General features: G+C 38.2%; 2 long non-coding RNA genes across 2 annotated transcripts; both read right to left on the bottom strand.

Moving 5' to 3' along the window:
- Nucleotides 1-4,955: 4,955 nt before the first annotated feature.
- Nucleotides 4,956-5,818, bottom strand: LOC129242833 (uncharacterized). Its single transcript, XR_008582220.1, has 3 exons — nucleotides 5,725-5,818; nucleotides 5,501-5,659; nucleotides 4,956-5,451 (listed from the first exon to the last, which is right to left on the bottom strand). It is a non-coding gene; the product is annotated as an uncharacterized LOC129242833 (long non-coding RNA).
- An 812-nt stretch (nucleotides 5,819-6,630) lies between these two features.
- On the bottom strand, nucleotides 6,631-7,010 carry LOC129240588 (uncharacterized). Its single transcript, XR_008582085.1, has 3 exons — nucleotides 6,911-7,010; nucleotides 6,764-6,829; nucleotides 6,631-6,689 (listed from the first exon to the last, which is right to left on the bottom strand). It is a non-coding gene; the product is annotated as an uncharacterized LOC129240588 (long non-coding RNA).
- Between the last annotated feature and the right edge of the window lie 5,151 nt (nucleotides 7,011-12,161).

The raw sequence follows: 12,161 nt of genomic DNA on the forward strand, positions 1-12,161 counted from the left end.
CGGATGAGAACTGCCTTTACTGATGACGACCCCTGCAAACGAAATAAGGAATATGGTTTGAGGGCATGCACCTGGAATGTCCGGTCCCTTAATGGGGAAGGTGCCTCTGCCCGGCTGGTTGATGTCTCGTGAGAGTAAAGGCTGACATCACTGCCATCCAAGAGATGCGATGGACGGGGCAAGGTAAGAAAACCATAGGACCTTGCGACGTCTACTACAGCTGCCATGTAAAGGAGCGCAAATTCGGTGCTGGATTTGTTGTGGGAGAGAGACTTCGTCGCCAAGTACTGTCGTTCACTCCGGTGGACGAGCGTCTCGCAATAATCCGCATCAAAGCGCGATTTTTTAACATCTCGCTAATTTGCGCCCACGCCCCGACGGAAGAGAAGGATGATGCGACCAAAGATTCCTTCTATGAGCGCTTGGAACGTTCCTATGAGCGCTGCCCCCGCCACGACATAAAAATCGTGCTTGGCGACTTCAACGCCAGGGTGGGCAAGGAGGGAATTTTTGGTCAGACAGTCGGAAAATTCAGCCTGCACAACGAAACATCCGATAACAGACAGAGGCTGATCGACTTCGCCGGGGCCCGAAACATGGTAGTCTGCAGCACCAGATTCCAGCATAAAAAGATACACCAAGCTACCTGGCTGTCTCCTGATCGAAAAACGCGAAACCAGATCGATCATGTTGTGATAGATGGAAGACACGCTTCTAGTGTATTAGATTTGCGTACGATCCGAGGACCCAACATCGACTCGGATCATTACCTTGTTGCAGCCAAGCTGCGCACCCGCCTCTGTGCAGCAAAAAACGTACATCTACCTACGCAAAGAATGTTCGACATCGAAAAGCTGCAATCACAACAGACAGCCAGAAGATTCGCCACTCGACTCTCACTCCTGCTCTCGGAGAGCACTGCCCAACAAACCGGCATGCGCGAGCAATGGAGCAACATTTCTCATTCCCTACGTACCGCCGCCGAAGAAGAAATCGGATTCCGGCGAGCCCGAAAAAACAATTGGTATGACGAGGAATGTCATGGTGCCGCAGAAAGAAAGGATGCCGCCTATAGAGCCACGCTACGATCGGGCGCAACGCGAGCCATGTGGGATCGCTACAGAGAGCTGAAAAAGGAAGAGAGACGTATTATCCGACAGAAGAAACGAGAGGCCGAAATACGTGAGTGCGAGGAGCTTGAGATGCTGGCCAATAGGAACATCGCCCGAAAATTTTACCAGAAAGTTCGGCGACTTACAGAAGGTTTTAAGACCGGGGCGTTGTCCTGTAAGAACAAAGACGGCGATCTGGTGACTGACGTACAGAGCAATCTTAAATTATGGAGGGAACACTTCTCGAACCTATTAAACAGTGACAGCTGCGCATGTCACCGAGAAAGTGAAGATCCCGATATCCCAATCGTTGACGACGGAATTGTCGTTCCGCTACCCGATCATGACGAGGTGAGAATAGCGATAAAGCGGCTAAAGAACAACAAAGCCGCGGGCGCCGACGGACTGCTGGCTGAGCTATTCAAACATGGCGGCGAGGAGCTGGTAAGGTGCATGCATCAGCTCCTATGCAAAATATGGTCGGATGAAAGTATGCCTGCCGATTGGAATTTAAGTGTGCTCTGCCCAATCCATAAGAAGGGGGATCCTGCAATTTGTGCCAATTACCGCGGGATTAGTCTTCTAAATATCGCCTATAAGGTTCTAGCGAGCGTATTGTGTGAAAGGCTGAAGCCCACCGTCAACCAACTGATTGGACCTTATCAGTGGGCTTCAGACCTGGAAAGTCTACCATCGACCAAATATTCACAATACGCCAAATCTTGGAAAAGACCCATGAAAGGAGAATCGACACACACCATCTTTTCGTCGATTTCAAAACTAATACGGCTATGTAAGATGGCGTTGCTCAACACCAGCAGCGGCGTCAGAATTGGGAACGACCTCTCCGAGCCGTTTGATACCAAACGAGGTTTCAGACAGGGTGACTCGCTGTCGTGTGACTTCTTTAACCTGATGTTGGAGAGCATCGTACGAGCCGCAGAACTTAATCGCTCAGGCACAATTTTTTATAAGAGCGTACAATTGTTGGCGTATGCCGATGATATCGATATCATCGGCCTTAACAACCGCGCTGTTAGTTCTGCTTTCTCCAAACTGGATAAAGAGGCAAAGCGAATGGGTTTGGTGGTGAACGAGGACAAAACGAAGTACCTCCTGTCTTCAAACAAACAGTCGGCGCACTCGCGTATCGGCACCCACGTCACTGCAGACAGTTATAATTTCGAGGTTGTAAAAGACTTCGTTTATTTAGGAACCAGCATTAACACCGATAACAATGTCAGCCTGGAAATCCAACGTAGAATCTCTGTTGCCAACAAGTGCTACTTTGGACTAAGTAGGCAACTGAGCAGTAAAGTCCCCTCTCGACGAACAAAACTAACACTCTACAAGACTCTCATCATGCCCGTCCTAACGTATGGCGCAGAAGCGTGGACGATGACAACATCCGATGAAGCGACGCTTGGAGTGTTCGAGAAAAAGATTCTGCGTAAGATTTTTGGACGTTTGCACGATGGCATCGGCGAATATCGTAGACGATGGAACGATGAAAAAAAGTGATATGTAACTAGTTGTATCGGCTAAAAAAATCGAAAATCCTAAATATATCAAGTTTTGATAAAGACAAAAGACGGAAGCATCTTTTCTTCAGACGTGCGTATTATTTGGAAGCTTATTAATCGATCCTTGAAGACTTGATAATCGATCCTGTTACCGCTAAGAGTCGTTGATGGAGTCATTATAACAGCATTAAACATTCCACATAATTATATATTTGTGAGATCCTCCTGAAGTGATAGTCCTTAGTTGGATTGTGCCGGATATATGTGTAAATACGGGTCGTTTAGGTAACGTAGGACCGGCTGTCGGGCAATGCGCCAACATTCGGAAACACATTTAGTGAAGCACGAGAATCTTTCTGCGGTCTTACTGAAGCCATTGGGACAACACGGAATTCATATTACACTGAATGGAAAGCTCAGAGACGAACAGAGGCAGGCAAAATAAATTATTCCCCCTTCTAGATGGGAGTAAGTCGGCTCTCAATGAGCTGTGAGCTGAACAATGAATCAACGAAACACATCCTCTGTGAATGAGCAGCTTTCGCAAGATGAAGACTCACTCATCCAAGTGGTGTATCTCTGAATGCATTAGTAATATGGAAAAATAGACTCCGGAAAAGTGCTCAAATTCATTAGAAGACTCCAACTATAGGTTCGCAAGCAGAAGAGATCACAATGCACTATGACCCAAAAAACAAAGTAATAAACCTAAAATTAGTGAAAGGAGCCAAGGAAAACTCAACGACTAAGACTGGGTTTCCCTGACTAACTGTCCCTGGCGACCAGAACCGACTACGTTACCGGAACGACCCAGATTTACTATATGTCTGGCTTAGAACTGTCATTCCAGCAGCACTCTCGTACATGTACGGGAAATGTTTTGCTACTACAATAACAACAACAACTAAGACTGGCTATACAACTCCTACTTTTGCTCTCCGATAATACTTTTTACACACAGAAAGTCATAGAGAAAAATTTGAAGTTTGGTTAACGTAGAATGACATTTTCGCTATAAGAAGGAAGTGGAAAGAATTTAAAAAATACTCTGGAAATATCTTCTTACTGCCAGAGAATCCGGCAAAATTGTTGTTCAGCCTATCAAATGTTTTCTACCAACTAACTTCCGATGAGAGAAGGACGTCAAAGCTCTCACAGAATTTTGCATGCTTCAGATTACATGGAATCAATGATTTACGTAGTAGTGACGGTTAAGAGCGAAACAACTTGAGTATTATTATTTTTATAAATGGCTATTTAGGAGGTTTGGATCTATAACCCCGCTTCCCAGGTAATCTAGTCTGCGTCGTGCCACTGCTGGGCAGTCGCATAGAACGACACTTTACAGAGTCTTCAAGAATAATTTTCTGCCACACCAATTTTTTCATATGGTAATTAAGTTTACAATATCCGTTTAGCAGTTCAGTGTAGAGTTTTATGTCTTTTCTGTTGAGGTTTAGGATTGTCGCTATCTTTATACGTCCTCGATCAATGAGCCTTTTCGATTGCCGCATGTCAGTTTGGGCTCTCCACTACTCGAATAAGCCTCGTTGTTCCCGCTCACGTAGAAAAACGCTATTGAAGTTGTTATTTACCCCGCAATAAGATTCAGGACCTAGGAAGGGAGTGTTTGTACCCTTTTTCGCTTAAGCGTTCGCAATTTCATTCCATTTGAGCCTCTCATGCCCCGGTACTCACATCAGAGCAACAAAGTTTCTTGATGCTAGGATTTCGAGAATTTTAAAACATTCCCAGACCAACCTTGATTGGAATGAGAAGCTATTTAGCGGTTTTAGAGCAGCTTAACTGCTAGAGAGAATGTTGATATTGGCATCACCTGTGCACTCAAAAAAAAACGTCTTCGGTTCAAGTTAAAACGACTATTGAAATGAAGAAATATGGGAATGATTTGGCGCCTATGAAAAGGCATCCTCTTTTCAGTATCTGATATTTTCTCAAAATGAAGAAAAAATGTTTACATGCTTTCGAGAAAAACTTTCCCGATTTAAGGAATTTGTTTTTATATTTGTAATAAATTTCATGTTTGAAATAGATAATATTTTGCTAAAAGAAAATAAAAATATTACTCATTTCAGAGTAAAATTTGCTGGAATTAGGGAAACTGTTATTTTGTTTCTAGTAAAAATTTACTAAAAGAAAAATAGCTTTTTTCTCAATTTTAAAAAATCTACCTGAATTTTCAGATTATGAAATGTTTTAAATATTGAATAAAAATGCAAAAAATTTGGTTTTAGTTTTTTATTTTTGCATTTGTAAGCATTGAGAACATTGCACGTGTACATCCATTCCAATTATTTCTTATTTTAAGTCTTATTTTGTTTTTCCAAATCATTTAAAATTGCACAAATAGACCCATTTTTCTCGCGAGATTTCAAGGAAATGTTATAGAAATACTGCTGGACAAAAAGCCAAATGGTCCTACATTCGGGCGGATACTCAAGGTTAAGTACATGGAATGTTTTAAAACACACATCAATACACTTGATTAGGTTATCGAACTTATAAAATATATCGGCGAAATACACATAATATTCCTTGCAATAAAAATAATCCAATCCAATGGAACATATAATTGGCTGAATCGTACTTTTATCCATATAATTTGCATCTACCATTAATTTCAATTTTGACTGAAGTTCACTACTTGTCGGTGCCCACAGTAAGAAACTATTTCTTGAATCTGCAATAGTGTACTTGATGAAGTGTTTTTTTTGTCTGTTTGCATGTTCTATATGTTCGGCCAGTTGGAATTAAGACAGAGTGTAGAAGATAAAAAATGACTAAGTCTTTTGCATCTGAAATTAGATTGTTAAAAAAAATGAGGGCTTAAGACATATTAAATACCAGCATTGATGCTTCCTTCTTTAAACTGCCTCCAAGTAGTTAAGCTGTTTGAATCTTTAATGTAAATTTCTAGCAAAGGTGGAATCGCTTGGCAGAAGCTCTCCCATTTATCAAATAACAAATTTTGCTTTTCGGGGTACAGCTTCTTAAAATCCAGTTCTATCCAAGATAGGAATGAAGAACAATAAATTATTTTTTATGTAAATAAAACTCACGAATTATACCATTAAATGTCCAAAACTCTGCTTATACTGAGGCCATTCTTCTAAAATTGTATTTAAATTGGCATCTTTTTGTAGCATTTGTCGTCGCACAGCAAAAGTCGCTTCCGATTTTAGTTGAACTTCATCGAATGGTTCAACGTTATACTTTAACCACGATTTTTCTTGAATGCAATCTAAATGTAATTTTTTATTAAATGAAGGTTACATTAAATGCAGATTATAATATTTAATAATCTCTCATTTAAAATTTAAATTAAACCAAAATATACTCATGAGTTAAGAAAGCCATATCGTCATTGCGATTGCAAAACTGCATAAAACCAAAACGAATTGACCAAAGAAACTGAAGTTTCACGTACACTCTTTTGCAGAATTACTATTTGTATATTGATATCTGTCATAATATTAATAAATTATAAGTTCAGTGAAAAAATTGAGCTATACTTTTGTAAAAAATCAGTTTTCTCTTCCTTCACCACTTATGTAGTTTTGTATATTGGATATACGCGGTATTGCTTTCGCAACGACGATATATGTACCTGTGTACATATATACCTGTTACGCAAGAATTAATCTCCGTTCCTTTTGTTGTTGGTTCTACATTTCTTTTGGAAATAAGACCATCCCGTCTAAGTTTCAATAATACACTGTGGTACTTAGCATACAGAGATCCACCTGGCTTAATATATATCCTGTGTAAATGAAATCGAGGTTAGAAAACTTTTTTTTAATAAAAATTTTAGGTTGTGATCAGACTTTAGATTCACTCGTAAATAAATCCACAATTTTATTGGCGAAAGCTTCAAATGTTTTATGGTTTGGATGTACTTCAGCAGAAATAAAATAATTTTCAACTGTTGCAGCTAGAAGTTTCCTATACTTTGGAGTGAGACACTTTTTTGCGCATATTATTTCAGGATTTGTGATCCACCCGCCGACTTACTGAGTATTGCTTCAAAAGATTCCTTATATGAAGTACAGAAATGTATATTTAAAATAAATAAATAACTAAAGTAAAAGTAATAAAAAAAACATTTACCTCGCCACGATATTCATTTGCCAATAAAGCGCATGCCTCAGTGTGAATGGCTTGTGTTTTTATTCCCTAGTGAAGTAAAACGAAGATTATGAATTTTTGCATGCATATGTATCTGTATGTGTGTATATACACAAAATAACAAAATACCTGTTGCGCTTGCCAATTGAGCAGATTATGCTCAAAAATTACCCTTGGTCCAAACTGCGATGTGTCGATCAATGTATCCAAATGGCTTGGCTTTAGGAGCTTCAATGATTCCTTCTATAATTGAAATGATTAGCAATAACTAAAATGAGCAAAACAAAATATCCATAAACTTACCAATAAACACGTTCAAAAACGGTTCGCCTTCCAACTCAATTAAAATTTCTATTAATTCATCCATTGCACGACAAGATATATAATCACGAAGAAAAAAAACAATCAACTACGTATGTTCGTAAAAGCAATGAGCATTCGATAAGATAATTGTAAGTAAAGTAAAAAATAACAAAGAAGAATGTAACATCAAAATGAGGACTACGGGTTTATGTTTCCAACACATTTATAGTCATTTAAAAGAAAAAATACTCAAAAGCGATAAAATTTAATGAATTTGGAAGAGTTCAAAATAAAGAATGGTTTTCTTTATTTTAGGGAGGGATTTTTTTCTGAGTGTAATAAATCAGATCAGTGGTCTTTGCCACCCTGACTCATGCTCTGTTCTGAACTCCTGAGCATTTTCACTTCTCTCTCATGAAACTGTACCAACGTGAATCCACGCACTTCCTGATGGGCGCAATCTTGTTTCTAGCATTCTTGACAAACACCTACCTTGTACCGTTATCGATACAGAAATTGTCGCGCAAACATCGTACAGGGTATCCCTGGTGCATAAAGCTACTGTAAAACTGGCACCAGCTGGGACATTGGCTGAAAAAAAATAATAACAACTGGTGTGGGACACGGCTAAATGAACGACTTCTGCGTACTTCGAAAACAGTTACTCGTATAATCGAAAGCTTATAATATTGAAAAAAGTTAATATACAATATGAACTTTTGAATTTTTATAACCTATAAACATCTTTACGGTTTCCGAATCCCAGTATTTTCGGAATCGTTGCCTGGCACTGCTATAAAAAACTTAACGAATTCGAATCTACCATAATTCGAAGTCTTCACTAAAACTTTAAAGCTTTCACTTTATCTATAAAGCGGCAACTTTTGTGAGGTTGTGCTTTCTCCGCCTTCTAAATGCAAAATCCAGTTGTAAGAAGTTGGCCGTAGCAAAAAATTTTCCACAATAGCCAAGAAATTTACCTCACTCGCACGGAGTTTGCCCCTCTAGTGAGGAGTTTATCAAATTTTATTGGGAAAGATAAATTCAGTGTAATTTCTTTGTTTTGTTTTTTATCTTGTAAAAAAGAAAACCCTAAAGACTAAAAAAACTTGTTGGGCTGATGTAGCCCCTGGTGACGCTCAAGCATGCATGTCCAGCAGGCTTATATGTGTGCGTGTCGGGTGACACTGGTACTTGCTTCGTGTCACGCATACCTGTTTTCGGCTTTTGCATGATGAAAATCAAAAATTTTAGATATTAGCGTCAAGCACCCGACACGCACACATATAAGCTGCAGAACATGCATGCTTGAGCGTCACCAGGAGCTAATTGAGGCATACGAAAGGAAACATTTTCTTGTAACTGTTCGAAAATTCTTGATGTATGTACACACATACATACATAAAATTACTACAAACATAAAATTACGGCCGCCGTAGCCCAATGGATTGGTGATTCGGAATTCTCAGAGAGAACGTAGGTTCGAATCTCAGTGAAACACCAAAATTAAGAAAAACGTTTTTCTAATAGTGGTCGCCTCTAGGCAGGCAATGGCTAACCTCCGAGTGTATTTCTGCCATGAAAAAGCTCCTCATAAAAATATCTGCCGTTCGGAGTCGGCTTGAAACTGTAGGTCCCTCCATTTGTGGAACAACATCAAGACACACACCACAAATAGGAGGAGGGGTGTACGCGCCAATTATATATATACATATTATATATATAAGAATAAGTGGGAAAAATCGATTTTTTGTTTTCCAAGGCACAGTGGTCCGACCAGAAGGCGTTGGCGGACAAAATTCAAAAACTCATTTGATTAAGCTGAAAACATATATTTAGGGGTTTTAAGGATCAGTGATGACGAACCTGACCTTAGTTTTAGCAAATTTTTAAATTCATTGAATACTATAAATACATTGTTACTTCCGTAATTAGCTGGTGAGTTCATTTTTACATTTTTCACGACCCCAGAGAGTACCACGTGGAGGTTTACGGTAAGGTTATTCTCTCCTCATTTTTTTTTTTTTGGTTTTAGATTTTTTTAATTTTTTTTTTTTAATTTTTAAATTTTTTTTTATTTTTAATTTTTAATTTTTTTTTTTATTTTTAATTAAAAAAATTTTTTTTTTTGTTTTAGTTTTTAAATTTTTTTTGGATATTTAGTTGTTTTTTTGTTTTTCATTTTTAATTTTTTTTATGATTCAGAATACTCGGTTTCTGATGAGCTGCTTTCTGAGGCTGGATCATTTTTCAAATTTTTGAAAATGGTTTTGACTTGTTTTTCGGAACCTTAGTTTTTGTAATTATAACTACATCTGATGAACAAAGCAAAGCATTTAATAAATCAGTCATTGTTTTTTTAGTTGTCTCTTAATGCTGATGGGGTCTGTGATGTCTTTTTCTGTCTTTTACACAAAATTGCATAAGCCATATGTAACGTTTTGCCTGTGGGTAAATGCACAAAAGCTACATTATTTTTAATTTGCGCAACAGGTTTCAGTTTGAGATCATAGCTGAAATATGTGGCTATATCACTCATGTTGAGTTCAAGTGGACCGGTGTGGACCACTCGAAAAAATGATCTTTAAAAAAAAAAAATTCGAAAAATTTTGAACTTTCAAAAAAAAAAAATTGGATTTTGTACCACAACTTAAGAGAATTATTACTGTTTCCCTTAATATATTCAATTATCTTTTTTTTCAATATTTGGCTAACAATCAAATGGTAATATTTATTTGCAGACACTTCTTGTATGAAGTACGATTTGCATACAATTTCATGTTTAAAGTCAAAAAACTACAATGAAAAATTTTTTAAATTAAGTAATATTTTCAGGAAATCTACCTTGAATATTTAAGAAAACATCTGCATTATCATATTTTTATTTCAAAAATGTTGAAAAATTGAATTTTGTCCGGCCGCCGGACCACTGTGCAAGGGCTTGAACAAAAGCAGTTGATGGACGACCTTCACTGAATTCGTCACTGAGAATAACACGACCCGCTTGAATTCTACAAACCAGTCGTATGCTGTAATCTTAGATGGTCCTTCATACCCAAAAACAGAATGAATCCGTTCAAGGTTTTTTTTTTTTGTTTTTTTGTTAGAGTTAGGCCACATTTGAAATCGTAAAAATTCATTGCACGAAATTGACTTTTTAAGGTGTTTTTGACACGATGCTAAGTATATAAAAATTTAAAATTTTATATTTTCGAAATGACACCGCCAACAAATGATTTATATTAGTCAATTCCAGAAAATTTTAAGGTTACCCACGTCTTGTATTGTGTTGTAAGAGGAATCTACATACTTTTCACAATTAATGTTGCGATTTATTTTCCTTTTACATAGAAGTGAAAAAGAAAATACATAAATTACTATGATGAATGCACAATAAAAATCCGCATATGCATGTAAATGGCAAAATATCTTCATAGTTAAAAATTAATAATTTTTATGTTGAAGCATTATTTTCTATTTTGTAGACGTCTTAATTTTCAAAAAGTTTTAGAAAGCAAAAAATGGGGTGGAAAGGTTTGCGTGGCCTCGAGTGTATATATTGGGTCGGCGAATAAGTTCGTAGCGTTTTTCCCGAACACTTTTAATTAAACAAAAACAATAATTATACCAATAAGTTAATCAATTATATATTCGCCGTTGCTGCTTACAACCTCTTCCCACCTCTTTCCATCTCTCGACCAATTTTTTGATGCCGCCCCACCAAAAATCGCCTGGTCTGGTGTCAAAGAAGTTGTTGAGCCAATTTTTATGGGCCTCTTTGTTATCGAAGATAACGCCCTTCATATGGTTTGCCAGGGAGTGGAAATGATGGTAATCGGCCGGTGCAAGGTCCAGAAAATATGGCGTATGCAGAAAGACCTCCCATTCGAGCTCTTAGAGTGCGGCTTTGACGACTTGTGCAACAATATACCTAGCGTTGTCGTGAAGGAATATGGGTATACCATGTCGATCAAGTATTTCAGTCGAATAGCTGGGCAATGTAGAACTCCTTGTTCCCCGTGGCATTATTTTCGAGTACTTCCCAGTGCACCATGCCTTTCCAGTCCCACTAAACACATATCATGATCATGAAGATTCGGCTTTGGCGTATCTTGTGGAGCCACCCACTTCTTTCTTTACTTCATTTCATCATTTCTCCTCTCCTGTGACGATTCGCTACAAAAAGCGCTTGGCCGATGACGGGCGAGATGCTGAGAATCAATTTGAAGGTGACTTTCTTTGTTTTTTTCGTTAAGCTCGTGAGGCACCCAGGCTCCCAAGTTTTCGGTAAATGAAGGAGATTGAGAAACGTTTTGTGATCCCAGTTCACTTTTTCGGCCAATTCTCGACTGGTTAGGCGACCTTCCTCCTTCAAAAGTGATTTGTGCCGTTCTTCATCGAATTCAGAAGACCTCCGCTGCGGACGTGTTATCGACGTCAAAGTCGTCATTTTTGAACTTTGCAAACCATTTCCGTGCTATAGACTCGCCTATGACAACTTCTCCATGCACGTCCATAAATGTCCCGGGCTGCGTCGGCAGCTTTTTGGCCTCGAAAAGCAAAGAAGAGCAGGTGTCAAAAATGTTGGTTTTTGCCTGCTGGGTATTCCATTTTTAAGCCCCAAAACTACAATAATAAAAAATTAAATAACTCAAAAATGCAATGAACATAGTTTTTTAGAGCAGAAATAGAAAATATATTATAACGCTATAAACTTATTACCCAACCAACACATTCCAAGGCGAATCTATTAAAGGTGGTGTTGGTAAATCAGCTGATTTGTTTTTTTTTCTTTCGCCGTGTCCATGTGGCTGTCAGCTCAGAATGAAACAATGCGAACTCTTTATTTGTTTTCTAGTTTCCCAATACTTTGCTTTGACAATCGAACGTACAGAACATTGTTGTTGGTCTATTGCCACCACCTTTAGCTTCAGCTTCTCCATGTTCGACCACAAAATTTCTGTTCGGTTTCAGTTGAGCTTCGGTCGAACTTTCTTAATTTTTATTCCTTCCGAAAAAACACCCAAAACAGCCTTTGGCATTTACATAATACCGACATAATATTGAAAAAATAATA

The sequence above is a fragment of the Anastrepha obliqua genome, chromosome 3 (assembly GCF_027943255.1).
Source record: "Anastrepha obliqua isolate idAnaObli1 chromosome 3, idAnaObli1_1.0, whole genome shotgun sequence".
In the NCBI taxonomy this organism is placed as follows: Eukaryota; Metazoa; Arthropoda; class Insecta; order Diptera; family Tephritidae; genus Anastrepha; species Anastrepha obliqua.